At 32.7% G+C, this 13,673-nt stretch overlaps 1 protein-coding gene and 1 long non-coding RNA gene across 2 annotated transcripts in view; one reads left to right on the forward strand and one right to left on the reverse strand.

Moving 5' to 3' along the window:
• Positions 1-5,487, forward strand: part of LOC105141864 (uncharacterized) — a 17,495-nt gene extending 12,008 nt beyond the window's left edge. The window contains exon 3 of the long non-coding RNA XR_845464.1: positions 5,460-5,487. This is a non-coding gene — a long non-coding RNA (uncharacterized LOC105141864). The remainder of the gene's footprint in view (positions 1-5,459) is intronic.
• Positions 1-13,673, reverse strand: part of LOC105141866 (cytochrome P450 71D11-like) — a 45,508-nt gene that overhangs the window by 14,076 nt on the left and 17,759 nt on the right. The gene's annotated exons all lie outside the window — the stretch shown is intronic.

The raw sequence follows: 13,673 nt of genomic DNA on the forward strand, positions 1-13,673 counted from the left end.
TCTTTTTTTTTTTTTCATGTTACATTTTCTCATCTGTTACTTTATGTAGATATGTTTAAAACTTAACCTAGGTATTTTGTTAGCATTTTCTCTCTGTAGCCGTCTAGCGTGCTTATATTTTCAACTTTCTAGAACACCGTCTTTCAAATATATCACACCCAAAGCTCGCTGCCACCCTCCACATGTTGGTTCATGTTTTCACGCGCAATTCCTTTTTTTTTTTTTTTTTTTTTATTTTTTAAATCCTTTAGCGCAATTCCTTCTTTTTTTTTCACCTTAATCTTTAAATCCATTATAACTTTTCAGTTGAGTCTCGGCTCTTATATGTTTTAGATTTTTCTAGATAATCTAAGGAGAAACCATTAGTTGTGCTTAAATATTATTTCGTTTTATATGTATTATGACTTCATACTTTTTCCTAGTAACCCCAAACATACAAGTGTCTGAAACTAAGTTTCCTATTAGTCCATGATTTATAAGGTGTTTTTAAATCTAGCATACTAGAGCCCTACTTAACAAGCACATGGTAGTTTTTAATGTATATCTAACACCCTTGTCTTTTGTGACTATATTGAACATAAAACAACATCATAGCTTATTGAAAAATCCAGGATTTTTTTTATACATAAACAATTAGATGTATCCATATAATCGTAGTTAGCTTCAATATCATAATTCAATCAATTAGCTTCAATATCATATTTCAATCCCTGTTATATTATCAAAAATTCAATTATATAGAGAAATACTCTGCATGATATGTCCATTTTTTTCAAATTAATAAAGTAAAGTTAGCTAAGAATAATTAAAAAGTTTAACCTATTGGTTAACCAACCATTTCTACGTATATGTGTAGGGCAATACACAATAATAATGGTGGAGGTTAACACACAAGAGTATGACTACAATATTTTCTATATATATATATATATATATATATATGACTACAATATTTCCTATATATATATACATTCTATAATATGCCCCCTTAAGCTGAGAGTGGAGGATCAACCCGAAACTTGAAATAAAAAGCAGTAAATAAAGCAGTAGGAAGTGGCTTAGTGAAGACATTTATAAGTTGATCTTGAGAGGAAATAAAATGAATCTGAATCTCCTTCTTCGCAACTCTATCTCGGAAAAAATGATAGTCAACATTAACATGTTTTGTGCAAGCATGAAAAACAGGATTCATAGACAAATAAGTGGCACCAAGGTTATTACACCAGATGTTAGGAGCAGAAATAGACAGAATCTATAGATCTGTTAATAAATATTAAAGCTAGATAACTCATAATCCACAACTCTGGTTTTGATATCATACTTAGCAATAGATTATCTATAATAATAACTCATAATCCTTTCTAGCAATTAAAATAAACAATCATAGAAAAAATAAGCATAGGAGAATAAACATATTCATCATATAAATTGAAAAGAAAAGGTAAAATAAATCTCATAGTTCTTGAAATCCGTTTTTGTGTCCTTGCAACTAAGAGAAAGAGTTTAGCCTTGCATTTTTACTAAACAACTAATTAAAAAAAAAAAGGAATGCATGATTTCATGTTTCTTAGAGGAAGGAGGTTTTTTTCTCTTTTTGGCCAGCTGGCTACCTCCATTCTCTTCTCTCATTCTTTTTATATCCTAGAAAATCCTAGTCTCTATTTTACAAAATAGTCCTCATTTAATTAGACAATTTACATTTAAGTACTTCAATAACTATTTTTCTAAAAAAGGAGAAATAACCTTGCATGAAATCTTCAAACTTTGACTTAGAGAAGCTAAATTGCTGAAATAAAAACTTGGATGTCGGTTTAGATGCTACAAAACATAATTTGGACTTGTTTCTTCATGAAACCTATTTGCTAGCAGCATTCAGTTGTCATCTTTGTAAAATCATATTGTATTTGGTTGACATTTAGAGCGTTGATAGATATTTGAGTTAGGCATTCAACAAAATTAAGTTTGCATTAATTGGACTACTATAGCTCCAAATATTCAAGTCGGAATGACCAAAGGTCAACATTAGTAGATTGCGAGATTTGACTTTGAAGGCTGCGATTTCCATGCTCTTCCTTAGTTTATTTTCTTGCTTTATATTTATAGAAAGATATGGATGTTAGCTTTATAATTCCATTGGAATCACTTTATTTTGACCTCTAAAGCTCACACTCTGCACAAACATCGACTGAAGGTCAAATCTACCAATTATCTTCAATTTACTTCTTTTTGCATCTTTCATTGAAAAGTGCCTTCAAAACATAAAACAAAGAATATCAAGGCATTTTATATGTAAAACATAGGTAAAACACTAGTTAAATGTGGGTGAAACTATCAAATAATACGATTGCATCATAATTTCCACGAAATCGACACCTGACCAAAGAACACAAGATAACTACTCGTAGATTTGTGATCATCAACACTGCCTACCCAATCAGTATCTATAAAACCATGTAAGGCAAAGGAAGGACTACAAGTAATATATAGGTCATATGATGTCATACCCTTAAGATAACGCAATATACATTTAACGACAACCCAATAAGAATATGAAGGAGCATGCATAAACTGACAGACTTTCTTAATAGCAAAGCAAATATATGGGCGCATAAAAGTGAGATATTAAAGAGAACTCATAATTTGATAAAAGCGTGTGGCATCAGAAAATAAGGGATCTAGTAAAATGGTAGCTTTGGATATAGAGATAAGAGTATCAACAAGTTTGCAAGATAACATACCAGCCTGAGTGAGCATGTCAAGTGTATATTTATGTTGTCGAAGCACAAGACCCATTCCAATAGGCTAAACCTCAATACCCAAAAAATAATGAATAAAACCCAAGTCACGAAGCTTAAATTTAGAGCTCGGTGGCTGTATAAGCCATTAGAGTATAAAAGAGTTACTACCCCTCAGCATAATATCATCAACATAGACTAGAAGATAATAAATATTAGTACCAACAGAGAAGATAAACAATGAGATATCCACTTTAAAAGCATGAAAACCAATAGATAATAGGAAATCATTTAGACGAGTGTACCAACTTATGCAATCAACACACATGAGAGGAGAGAGCAGAATCAACAAAATCTAAAGGTTGTTTCATGTAAACCTCTTTGTCAAACTCTATTGAGGAAGGCATTATGGATATCAAGCTAATGAATTTTCCAATCACACAAGTGGCAATAAAGAAGACTAGTCTGACAGTCACTTATTTGATAATAGGACAAAAGGTTTTAGAGTAATCAATACCTTCTTGTTGAATAAAATCTCTAGCGACTAGATGCGCCTTATACCTTTCGATGCTGCCATCATATCAGCGTTTAATCTTGCACACCCACCAATTACCAACAACATTCATTGAAGGGTGAAACGGCACCAAGGACCAAGTTATGTTAGCATGTAAGGGCTAAATTTCCTCGCGTATAGCATTATGCCATGCCTTATACCTGTTAGCATCATTAAAAACAAGTGGCTCATGAGTAGGAAGACAGACTACCCGACTAAAGGAGGCAACAAAGGCAGTGGTAGTGGATATGGTTGTCTTCGGCTGTCGTAGATGAAGAACCATAGAATGTTAGTGAGTAGCTGGGCATGTATAAAGAGAACTATTACTTGAGAGTGGCTGGAGAGGATAGGAGGAAAGGTCGACAAATAGCTACAGGCCTACTAGAGAGGCAATGGAAGGACAATATTAGGTAGTAGACACCGGTGAAGTTGTTGTAAAACTAAGCTGCTCTGTAGCATCAAACCTAAATACAAGGGCTTCTAGCTATAGGGAACTTGTTTATGTATAATGACCATTTGAAAAACAAGCAGTTGGTGATAATATGGCAAGGCTGGATGAGGGTAAAGTAGGGGTGCTGCAGAGGGCAGAACATGGGTGTTGTTTGGGCTAGTTGGGAAAGGGGTAGGGTGAAGGAATTAGGGAGTATGCAAGGTTGGGAGGTATGTAGGTTGCTTGAAGGGTACTGGGGTATGTGTTATATGTTCAGAGTACGCAAAATGAAAGATAGTCTCATGAAAATAAATATGACAGTAGATATAAATACAATAAGAAGCTAAATCAAGACAACGATAACCAAGATGAGATGAGCTTTAACATAAAATCACATATGGTGAAGGACAAAAATCCAATCTGTAAGCATGGTATGTACGCAAGAAAGGAAAACAAAGACACCGAAAAGCACACAAAAAATTATAATCAAGAGTATGACGAAACAAACACTCAAAAGCACACAGATTTATTTTGAAAAACAAGAGCAGACATGTGATTAATAAGATAAACCGATGATTCAAAAGCTTAGTTTCAAAATTGCAAAGGTGCATTACTAATTGATACTTAAAAGTATATTTTTATCAAGGTTTTATATCATCATTTTACACTTGAAGTATCAATAACTCCTTAACTAAAGCATGTTTTATAATAATATATCTAATAATATAAATTCCTTTAATTTATGGTAAATGTTCATTTTAAATGCAGGCCTATCACATAAATGAAAGGATTGATTGATGAATTTAAGAACTGAAATTGAAAGGATAAAAAGATGGCCAAACTTAGAAAAGAGATGTCGGTGCAATCCAAACCGGAACACTGTTCAGTAATTGGGTCATATCTAGAGCTCTAGATCTTAGATGTAGGTCTACTTTATATGGATGGAAAGGTAAGACAACTTTCATATGGAGCCCAAGATCTAAAAAGGCCATTTTCAAGTCCAAATTGTAGCAACAACAAAAAAGCCTGAATTTGTCCTCCAACCAGAGCACTGTTCAGTATTTGGGCCATATCTGGAGTTCTAGAAGTCCAAATGAGCTGAATGTTTTACACAAGACAGCTGAGACAATTGCCTACAACTTTCATGTTGCAAGCGGCTCTAATTTTGATGTTATCAATGATGTTTTGGGCAGACAAGAGAAGATAAGGATTGTCACCAAGTCAAGAGTTGGTCACCACTCATCAATTAGTCATCAAATCAATAGTTCCCAATTTTGGCCTATAAAAGGAGGCATTTGCCATGCATTTAGACATCTTGGTGTCCAGATTAAGATCATACTCTTGCTTTCTCTCTTTGTTTTTTTTGTAATGTTTATGCTTTGCTTTCATTAATATCAAGTTTATGTCTTTCATTTCCATTCATTTACTTAGCTAACTTTTATCTTATTTATGTTCTTATTTTGTTTATTTATTTTTCTTTCTTTCATTATGTCTAGCTAAGTTTATTATGTCAAGGTGTAAAGGTTACACTAATGGTGTAAGAATAAGTATAGTGAAAATTCAATATGGCTTTTAATGTTTGATACTAACATGTTTTGTATTTGTTATCTTGTTCACTCTTTAATACTTTGCATGTTAAATGACTAATCTTGATTTATGTTGTATAACACTTGGTACAACAAATGCTTGGCACTTTCATAGCCCATACTGTATGGTATAACCGACACCTGAGCTATCAAAGGAACTTGATTTGTTGTTAACATAAGTTATAATCATGAATGCTTGACGAAATTTACAAGTATGAGCATTAATTGAATAAGATGACTAATGTAATCATGTTAACAATCTATAATCTGAATGCAACCTCCTTTGTGTGTGGTTTCCAATTGACTAATAAGAGTTTATACTATACTTGTTTGACATACCATTAGTGGATCCTCTAACCTTGACATTTATTGTTATTGTTGTTAAATCTTTACGTTAATATTCCATCTCAAAGTTCTCATCATCTTCTTCTTCTTCTCCTTCTTTTTCTTTATTATTATTATTATTGTTGTTGTTGTTGTTGTTGTTGTTGTTGTTGTATTATTGTCGTTTATAATTTATACAATTAACCTCCCTGTGGTTCGACCCCGGTCTTGCCGGGTTATTTATTCTTCGACACTCCTACACTTGGGAGAAGACATTAATCTTTTAGTCGTGTCAAGTTTTTGGCGCCGTTGCAGGGGAAGTAAGTTATAGTATTTATTTTATTTTTACTTTTCATTTTTCTTGTATATAACTTTGTTTCTTTTCTCTTGTTTCTTCTTCTTTTGTTTTCTTTTTCCTTTTATTCTATTCCTACACGTGTATGAGAGTGTGGTCACGTACATCAAGTGGTAGACTTTGTAGGGTATCCTCATCATTTTCAAAAAATATGGTCGAAGAAGATAATCAATCACTTCATAATGAGAATAATGAGAATAACCGTGTTAGAACACTTAGAGACTGACACGACGAAAAGATTAATGTCTTCTTCCAAGTGCAGGAGTGTCGAAGTAATAAATAACCCGGCAAGACCAGGACCGAACCACAGGGAGGTTATTTGTACAAATCATAAATAACAACAATAACAATAACAATAACAACAACAATAATAATAATACTAACAATAATAATAATAATAACAATAATAATAATAATAATAATAATAATAATAATAATAATAGTAGTAGTAGTAGTAGTAGTAGTAGTAGTAGTAGTAGTAGTAATAATAAAGAAAGAGAAGAAGAAGAAGATTATGAGAACTTGTAGATGGAAAATTAATGTAAGGATTAAACAATAATAATAACAAATGTCAAGGTTAGAGGTTCCACTAATGGTATATCAAACAAGTATAATATAAACTCTTATTATTGAATTGGAAACCACACACAAAGGAGGTTCCAATCAGATTATATATTGTTAACATGATTACATTAGTCATCTTATTCAATTAATGCTAATACTTGTAAATCTCGTCAAGCATTCATGATTATAACTTATGTTAACAACAAATCAAGTTCCTTTCATAGCTCAGGTGTCGGTTATACCATACATTATGGGCTATGAAAGTGCCAAGCATTTGTTGTACCAAATGTTATACAACATAAATCAAGATTAATCATTTAACAAGCAAAGTATTAAAGAGTGAACAAGATAACAAATATAAAACATGTTAGTATCAAACATTAAAGTCCATATTAAGTTTACATTATACTTATTCTCACACCATTAGTGTAACCTTTTCACCTTGACATAATTAACTTAGCTAGACATAATGAAAGAAAGCAAAATAGATAAACAAAATAAGAACATAAAAGTTAACTAAGTAAAGGAAAGGAAATGAAAGGCATAAACTTAATATTAATGAAAACAAAGCATAAAAAATACAAAGAGAGAAAGGAAGAGAATGATCTTGATCTGGAAACCAAGATGCCTAAATGCATGGCAAATGCCTCCTTTTATAGGCCAAAAATGGGAACTATTGATTTGATGACTAATTGATAAGTGGGTGGCCAACTTTTGACTTGGTGACAATCCTTATCTTCTCTTGTCTGCCCAAAACGTCATTGATAACGTCAAAACTGGAGCCAGTTGCAAACATGAAAGTTGTAGGCAATTGTCTCAGCTTTCTTGTGTAAAAAATTCAGCTCATTTGGACTTCTAGAACTCCAGATATGGCCAAAATACCAAACAGTGCTCGGGCTGGAAGACAGATTCGGGCTTTTTTGTTGTTGCTACAATTTGGACTTGATAATGGCCTTTTTAGATCTTTGGCTCCATATGAAAGTTGTAGGCCTATATCTTACCTTTCCATCCATATAAATTGGACCTAAATCTGAGATCTGTAGCTCCAGATATGACCCAATTACCGAACAGTGTTCCGATTTGGATTGCACCGACATCTCTTTTCTAAGTTTGACCATCTCTTTATTCTTGAAATTTAAGTTCTTAATGTCATCAATCAATCTTTTCATTTATTTGATAGGCCTGCATTTAAAATTAACATTTACCACAAATTAAAGATATCTTACATTATTAGATATATTATTATAAAACATGCTTTGATTAAGGAGTTATTGATACTTCAAGTGCAAAATGATGATATAAAACCATGATAAAAATGCACTTTTCAGTACTAATCACACCCCCCAACCAGCTTATTACTAGTCCCTAGTAATCAAAGCGTTAAAATAGAAAAACAAATTTGCAAATTCCACAAAGCAAGGTATTCATCATTTAACTTCCATTAATCTATCCAGATAAACAAACTCTCATTAAATTTATATATCTGCTCAATACCTCTTAACAAGATATTAATAAACCTTTCTTTTGTGCTCAATGTATCAACATATAATTATGGGGCTTTTCTTGGAAGAAAACAAAATTTTTGTTCTAATGTTTAAGGTTAACTTCCTTGGGATGAGATTATTATTTTTGTCTTTTTTTTTTACTTCTTTTTTTTTCTTTTTTTTTTAAATGTATATACATATAATTTAAAAACATCATGCATCTTTAACCCATGTAACGAGCTTTCAGCTAATGACTCCCAGACCAGTTGGTCTTAGGGCATTAAGTGTTAAGACACCCCTACGAGCTTAGTAACTCGGGTCGCAGATACTGATATGTAGATAGTGCAATGTTTGATTCCCTTAAGCTTTTCTCCTCAACCCATGTAACAAGCGTTGGGCCAATAGCTCCCAAGTCAGTTGACTTTAGGGTATTAGGTGTTAAAACACCCCTTCGGGCTTAATTGCTTAGGTTAGGGAGGCTACGAAACCAAATTATCTACATTTTATTATCATCATTTTTTTCTTTTTTCTTTTCTTTTTTTCTTTTTTTTAATTATATACAATCCCTTTCCCTTAGTTGTTACCTTTAACAAAAGAACATAAATAATGTAATAATCCAATATGCAACCCACAATCATATATTAAAGTGTGTGTGTGTAAATTAAGGTTTAAGAATACATGTTAAATAAGTATATGAGCAGAATTAAGTGGTAACAATACGAGAGTTTGTAAACCTGAATATTTCATGAAATATTATAATAGACCTTGTTAAGAATGGTTACTAAGATGCGTCTCAAGAGTCACTTTAACAAAAGAACTCCTTTACTCTACCATCCTAGTAACAACAATTATGCACATGCTTTATGAAATGAAAAACAATTTTTTTTTTTTATATCAACTACTACCCTCTCCCCCCAACCAAAACGAGACATTGTCCTCAATGTTCTAAGGTAGAAAGATAGAGTATAGAAGATATCACCTGAAATAACGAACACTGACAAAACCTGAAACACACTGAAACAAAAATAAGAAATAACAAAACACAATAATAAAACCAAAAGACACAAGTTTTTACAAACAAAAAAAAATTCAAATCACAGTTGTGATTGTGGCTCACATCTTCCCTTGGTTTTACGTCCAAGAACAGCTTAAACGCCCTCAATGGGTCGGGGATAGGCTTCCCATCCAGTTTTCTTAAAAACTGGCAAACATGATCTTTTTAGTCAGATTTCCAAGACTATGCCAAGTATGTTCTTTATGAAAATGGGTTCATAAGTCATGAATTACACGATGCTTATCTCGACTATGATGAGACTTAAGAGTCAATAGAAGATTATCTAAAGACTCTCTGTGTTTTGAAATAAATCCCACATTCTGACAATTTTCATAGTTTTTGCGGAATGCATCTGACTCCTTGAATATGATGGGCTAGTAAAATTCACTTTGTAAGATTTCTACAATCCTCTTTTTTGATGAGAAATGATCCCCACATGCCTTAGAGTAACAAAATTTAATGAAATTACTTACCTCATTGTCGAGAATGCATTTTTGAAATATTTGATCAGGACAATAATTGAATAAGTAAGGGTCATCCCAATAAAAATTTTGCTCGTTGCTCAAAAATTTTCTTTTGTCTTCAATACTCCAATGAGTTGACAAAAATCCTGAAGCAAGAAAATTGATATTTTTAGCAAACCAAGGCATTGAATTAAGAGAAAGTAGAGATTCATCAGGAAAGTAATCATCGATTGGTGTGATGTCGGGTGTCGAATCTATTGTCACTTTTGATAAAAGATTCGCATCAACCTTTTTGATGCCTTTTTCATCCTCGATTTCTTCCTGATTGGTCATAGCATGAGAAAATGGAAGTGCTGGCGGAGAATCAGTCGTTTCTTTACAATTTTTAGATTCAACCCCTTCCTTTCCCTTAGAAATTAACTCATCATCTTTCTCATAAGGTTCAAGAGAGGGTTTTTCAATAACCTTACCACTGCGTAGAGTAGTGACTGATTTGACTTGATCCATGTGTTGGCTTCTGGAACTACTTGCATTTGCATTGTATTGCCCCTTAGGATTTTGTTGTGGTTGAGATGGAAACTTACCTTTCTCTTGGAAACTGAGAGTAGATGTGAATTTTGCAAGAGTTTCTTTAAAATCTGTTATGCTTTGAGTAAGTTGAGTGTTGATTGTCTCTTACTTTTCAATGAATGCATGCAATGTTTCCTCAAGATTTCTTCTAGGAGGTGGAGCATAAGGAGGTGCATATCCATGATAATTTTGGAAATTATGGTGTGCTTGAAACGGTGGAGGTGGAGCATAAGGAGATGTATATCTATGAGAATTTTGGAAATTATGGTGTGCTTGAAATGGTGGTTGTGAAGTTTCTGCGTTGTTGTTCTCACTCTTCCAACTAAAATTTGGGTGATTTCTCCAACCAGGGTTGTATGTTTGGGAGTATGGGTTGTGGTTGGCCCTTTGAAAACTGTTTAAACGTATGTTTGTGAGTATGGGTTGTGGTTGGCCCTTTGGAAACTATTTAAAGCATGGGCTTGCTCATGGAGACATTCCTTAAAAGAAGGCAAGGTTGGACAATCGTTGGTTGAGTGTTCATTTGTTTCACAGATTTGACACACAATGTTTTCAAGAAATTTTAATTGACCACTCCTTTTCAATTCTAGTGCCTCGACCTTTCTAGCTAAAGATGCAAACTTGGCTTGAAGGTCATGATCTTCCCCAAGGTTGTACATACCTCCACTAGATGTATGAGGTTGAGTTTTACTTGGTGCCTCATAAGTACCCATGGTGTCCCAATTTTGAGCATTTTCAGATAACAAGTCTAAGTACTCCATTGCTTCATCAGGGTCTTTATCTTCAAAAGTTCCATTGCACATCAATTCAACCATTTGCCTATCTTTAGGTGTTAACCCTTCATAGAAATGTGAAACCAATCTCCATGTTTCAAAACCATGATGAGGGCAAGTACTAAGCAAGTCTCGATACCTATCCCAACATTGGTAAAATGTTTCTGGGGCAAGTACTAAGCAAATCTCGATACCTATCCCAACATTTATAAAATGTTTCTCCTGGTTTTTGAGTGAAAGTGGTGATTTGTCTCTTGAAAGAGTTTGTTCTATGAGATGGGAAAAACTTCTTTAAAAATTGTTGTTGCATTTCATCCCAAGCACGAATGGATCCTGGTCTTAAATTTTGTAGCCATGTTTTAGCTTTATCTTTTAATGAAAAAGGAAAAAGCTTTAATCTGATGGTGTTCATGCTACAATTTAAATTATTATATGTGTTGCAGACCTCCTCAAATTCCCTTAAATGCAAGGTTATTATATATGTTGCACACCTCCTCAAATTCCCTTAAATGCAGGTATGGATTTTCCAATTCTAAGCCATTAAAAGAAGGTAAAAGTTGAATAATACCTGGTTTAAAATTAAAATGAGATGCATCAAGAGGAAAAACTATGCATGATGGTGCACTTGTTCTTGTGGGATTCATGTGGTCTCTAAGTGTTCTAGCACGGTTATTCTCATTATTCTCATTTTGAAGTGATTGATTATCTTCTTCGGCCATATTTTCTGAAAATGATGAGGATATCCTACAAAGTCTACCATTTGATATACGTGACCACACTCTCATGCACGTGTAGGAATAAAACAAAAAAGAAGAAGAAAGCAAAAGAAGGAGGAAGAAAACAAAATAAAAAGAAACAAAGTTATATACAAGAAAGGTGAAAAGAGAAAAAAATAACTACTATAATTTATACAAGAACTTACCTCCCTGGCAACGGCGCCAAAAACTTGACACGATGAAAAGATTAATGTCTTCTCCCAAGTGCAGGAGTGTCGAAGTAATAAATAACCCGGCAAGACCGGGGTCGAACCACAGGGAGGTTATTTGTACAAATTATAAATAACAACAATAACAATAACAATAACAATAACAACAACAATAATAATAATACTAACAATAATAATAATAATAATAATAATAATAATAATAATAATAATAATATTAATATTAGTAGTAGTAGTAGTAGTAGTAGTAGTAGTACTACTAATAAATAAAGAGAAGAAGAAGAAGATTATGAGAACTTGGAGATGGAAAATTAATGTAAGGATTAAACAATAATAATAACAAATGTCAAGGTTAGAGGTTCCACTAATGGTATATTAAACAAGTATAATATAAACTCTTATTATTGAATTGGAAACCACACACAAAGGAGGTTCCAATCAGATTATATATCGTTAACATGATTATATTAGTCATCTTATTCAATTAATGCTAATACTTGTAAATCTCGTCCAGCATTCATGATTATAACTTATGTTAACAACAAATCAAGTTTCTTTCATAGCTCAGGTGTCGGTTATACCATACATTATGGGCTATGAAAGTGCCAAGCATTTGTTGTACCAAGTGTTATACAACATAAATCAAGATTAGTCATTTAACAAGCAAAGTATTAAAGAGTGAACAAGATAACAAATATAATACAAGTTAGAATGAAACATTAAAGTCCATATTAAGTTTACACTATACTTATTCTCACACCATTAGTGTAACCTTTTCACCTTGACATAATTAACTTAACTAGACATAATGAAAGAAAGCAAAATAAATAAACAAAATAAGAACATAAAAGCTAACTAAGTAAAGGAAAGGAAATGAAAAGCATAAACTTAATATTAATAAAAGCAAAGCATAAACATTACAAAAAATACAAAGAGAGAAAGGAAGAGCATGATCTTGATCTGGAAAACCAAGATGCCTAAATACATGGCAAATGCCTCCTTTTATAGGCCAAAATTGGGAACTATTGATTTGATGACTAATTTATAAGTGGGTGGCCAACTTTTGACTTGGTGACAATCCTTATCTTCTCTTGTCTGCCCAAAACGTCATTGATAACTTCAAAATTGGAGCCAGTTGTAAACATGAAAGTTGTAGGCAATTGTCTCAGCTTTCTTATGTAAAAACTTCAGCTCATTTGGACTTCTAGAACTCCAGAGACCACATGAATCCCAAAGAACAAGTGCACCATCATGCATAGTTTTGCCTCCCGATGCATCTCATTTTAATTTTGAACTAGGCATTATTCAACTTTTACCTTCTTTTTGTGGCTTATAATTAGAAAATCCATACTTGCATTTAAGGGAATTTAAGGAGGTCTGCAACACATATAAGAATTTAAATTGTAGCATGAACACCATCAGATTAAAGCTTTTTCCTTTTTGATTAAAAGATAAAGCTAAAACATGGCTACAAAATTTGAGACCAGGATGCATTCGTGCTTGGGATGAAATGCAACAACAATTTTTAAAGAAGTTTTTCTCATCTCACAGAACAAACTCTTTCAAAAGATAAATCATCACTTTCACTCAAAAACTAGGAGAAACATTTTACCAATGTTGGGATAGGTATCGAGACTTACTTAGTACTTGACCTCATCATGGTTTTGAAACATGGAGATTGGTTTCACATTTCTATGAACGGTTAATGATTAGTACTTAAAAGTGCATTTTTATCAAGGTTTTATATCATCATTTTGCATTTGAAGTATCAATAACTCCTTAACTAAAGCATGTTTTATAATAATATATCTAATAATATAAGATACCTCTAATTTATG

Source organism: Populus euphratica, unplaced genomic scaffold (assembly GCF_000495115.2).
Source record: "Populus euphratica unplaced genomic scaffold, PopEup_1.0 scaffold211.1, whole genome shotgun sequence".
NCBI lineage: Eukaryota > Viridiplantae > Streptophyta > Magnoliopsida > Malpighiales > Salicaceae > Populus > Populus euphratica.